The 3,516-nt window shown below is 35.5% G+C and overlaps 1 long non-coding RNA gene across 1 annotated transcript; it reads right to left on the reverse strand.

Moving 5' to 3' along the window:
- Positions 1 to 656: 656 nt before the first annotated feature.
- LOC107855765 lies at positions 657 to 2,202 on the reverse strand. The gene is made up of 3 exons (XR_001670367.2): positions 2,112 to 2,202; positions 1,920 to 2,003; positions 657 to 727 (listed from the first exon to the last, which is right to left on the reverse strand). It is a non-coding gene; the product is annotated as an uncharacterized LOC107855765 (long non-coding RNA).
- Between the last annotated feature and the right edge of the window lie 1,314 nt (positions 2,203 to 3,516).

A 3,516-nucleotide genomic window follows, 5' to 3' on the forward strand; every position in this document is an offset into this window, starting at 1 on the left:
CTTAAGATAATACATAACGTCATTAATCATTACATATAATATAACCTTGTATAAATAGTCCACAAAACAACACAAAACTCGTAAAAATAGTCCATGAAACAACATACTTTCTGCACAAATAGTCCATAAAATTGTCTAAAGTCATCAAAATAGTCCATAAAATATTTGAGTCACTAAAACAATCCATAAACAGCCTACGGCGTATGCGAATTTCCTGTTAAATGTTAATTGTGAATGTGAATTACCAAATATTATATATATATTTAAATCAATTTTTTTTTAAACCGAAAATCGAACATAAAAACCAAAATTCTAAAATTACAAACCGAATCCGATCCAAAAAATCAAAAAATCGAAACCAAAATTAAATTTCGGTTTGATTTTTTGATTTTTTCGATTTAAACCAAAATATGCCTACCCCTACTGGTAATAGTGAAAAAAGAGCTTTACCTAATTCTATACTATTCAAGATGAGGAATTATAAGGGACAGAAAACAGGAAGCTACAAAGATTTTATAACCCTCTGTGACCTTGAAGGGCAATAAATAATCTGATATGAAATAACACAGATTTGGTAACGTAGTTTTTTTCCATGATTAGATAACATAGCCAATACCTGGATTTAGCAACAGTATCTGGAGTATGGAGTACGCCTTGTGGGGATTCTGCAGCAAGCAGCCTCTTTATACTTGGTTTGAGCAAACAACTCTTGGAATCGTTGGACAACCTGAAGCAATACGAAGTTAATAGATGTAGGATCATTGTGAATACAGACAACAAATATTCTACAGCACAACTATAAAAACCAAACAGTAAAATGAACATAGCCTACGCATGTAACACCACTGAAAAATCGAATACACAGTCGTGTTACTCTATGATGAGATGGAATAAAATCAATCAATTGAGAAAACATGTACCAACCAATAATTCACTGTACACAAAGTATAGTATTATAGTTCTCTGTTATGCTCAACACCTCCAAGGAAAAAATGGGAGAACTCTCTGTGTAACTTTTTATACATGTACAATAATATTTGCAGATTCTAAATAAATCAAAAAAATAATGATTAATCGACTAGTATATAGTTTATCCTCTAGATAACATTTCATGCGTTATTGAAGAGAAATCGTAATTGTATGGTGATTGCATTTGAACAACCGAAACTGTTGGCACACTTGACAATGACCCAATAGCTCCTATTGATGTTGTTCCATGCATTGGTACTTGACAATGATCTACATTCTACGATATGAGATATTTGGTAGAGATTAACGTAAGGACAATTCTTTCTGAACGCGAGATCTTAGGCAAGACTGAAAGTTTAAAGCCTGGATGCGTATCGTTGGTCTGGTTGTAATGGGACAATTAGATGATCCTTACACAACTGATGAGGGACAAATGCAACATTCACTAACGAGCGCTATTTTTCTTTCCCTATTTCCTGTTTTAACCGATTCTAGAAGATCACCGTCTCTCAGCTGCTGGTTAAACATCAGCTTTACATATAGATTAGGCTTTAAATGGTGGCCGTTAAGGCTATAAGGTTGTTTACTAGTGGTAGCAGGTTGGTCTTGCAAATAAAACTATAACCTTTATGCAACAAGAATAGAATACACATGGTCTCAACAAGGAGGAGAGTGCGCGGTATGAGTAAATTGCAAACCTTAGAAGATGCCAAGAGTAGTGGATAAACTTGATAATGCACAACACTAAAATTTCAACAGACTTTTTCAGAATAACCTAGCATTTTAAAAAATAAAATATTGCATTTTATTAACCTCGCACCGAGAAGCTGCTGCAAAAGATTACCAAGAACAAAGGGGAATTACAATAATTCCGTTATCTATGACATCCTGTGTTCCTTGCACCAGGAAAAAAAGTTGCGGCTACATTTATTGGTAAAGAACTATCTCACCTGAGTAGGAAAGCGAGATTCACTAGGGTTCTTCTTGTCCTCCCAGGCAGACAGATCAATATTTGAGCCACCAAAGCTAGCAACCTGCAGCAGTTTAAGCATTAGCTCAGAAACTGAATAACAACACCATCTAACTACAAACAACACAAAAAAACAAATGCACAAAGGGATAGTCCTCCCAAACTATTTCACCTTGTTCCCAATGCTTTGTCCCTTCCGTCTTCACATTAGACAGTTGACATCCTTTGGCCTCACCCACTGCACCCCCAAACCTATTGAGTCTAAACCTGGCAGTTTGAATCAAAATGTAGCAGTAGAAGATTAGTGGCTTCCCTGTTCTATCAAATAAGAAACCTGGTACACATAAAATTTCCCTCTTTTGTGAAGTATCCAGAGGTGGATGTCATCATTTGGTTACGGTTTTATCTGAACCAAGAACTTTTGAGATGGAACACCTACTAAAATCTTGACTGGTGTTAGATCTGAACCCATAATTGGAACACAATGCATTTTGTTCAGATTATATGGTAAAGAACTATCTCACCTGAACAGGAAAACGAGATTTACTAGGGTTCTTCTTGTCCTCCCAGGCAGAATGATCAATGTTTGAGCCACCAAAGCTAGCAACCTGCAGCATTTTAAGTATTAGCTCAGGTTGAGTATATAAATCTTTTGCATTAATTCTGCTCTATTCAGATACAACCCATCAAAACAACACAATAACACAAATCAAGATAAAAAAAATCTTACTACAAACAACAAATTGTCAAAAAGCAAAGTTGAAGGCAGGATATTGAGACGTAATGTTCTCTCTATATTAAGAATTAAAGTGATCAGCTTTCTAAACAAGCATGGATATAGAATATGTACAAAAAGAAAATTTAACAATCACAAAAAAAAATAGAACTATAAGAAATTGAATTCATTTCATTAAAGAAATAGTTTTCCTTGTACCTACGAGGATGTCCTAGTGGTTGCACTGGTGAGGCATAGGAGTAACAACCTGTAGATTCCAGGTATGTATCCCAGCTGTTGTTTGGTAAAGTTTTTCTCGCAATACCCACCCAAGGGAACTATGATGCATGTAAATCTAGTTAACGGCATATTACCTTACGGAACTATAGTGCATGTGAATATGAATAATGGCATATTACCTTAGTGTTAGAGATTATCACAGAATGACACTTCATATTTTTTAGCTATTTACTGAGAGATAACTGAATGAGGATGGTTTTGAGACCCCAAAACACGGGTTTAACACCTAAAAGGGGAGACTTGAATAAGGTCTTTCTCTCCAATTTTCATAGTATTGGAGGGTCTTTTCCTCTTACTTTTGACAAATTAGAGAATCGAAGACAGTTCGCACTCAGTTCATAGTTGGAAGTTTGAATCGCTCTCAACTCGTCATCCTAAGTTTGCTACCCGCGAAAAGCATGAAAATCAAGAGACAAGACCCTATTGGATTGACCTTTCTCCTGCATACCTCTCGAGTCAAACTACTTTATTCGGAAAGAGATTTCCAATTCATGGAAATAATAAAATTTCATGTAGTACCTGCTACCTCCCACCAACACTTACACTAAGTAACTCGATCAAT

Source organism: Capsicum annuum, chromosome 2 (assembly GCF_002878395.1).
Source record: "Capsicum annuum cultivar UCD-10X-F1 chromosome 2, UCD10Xv1.1, whole genome shotgun sequence".
In the NCBI taxonomy this organism is placed as follows: Eukaryota; Viridiplantae; Streptophyta; class Magnoliopsida; order Solanales; family Solanaceae; genus Capsicum; species Capsicum annuum.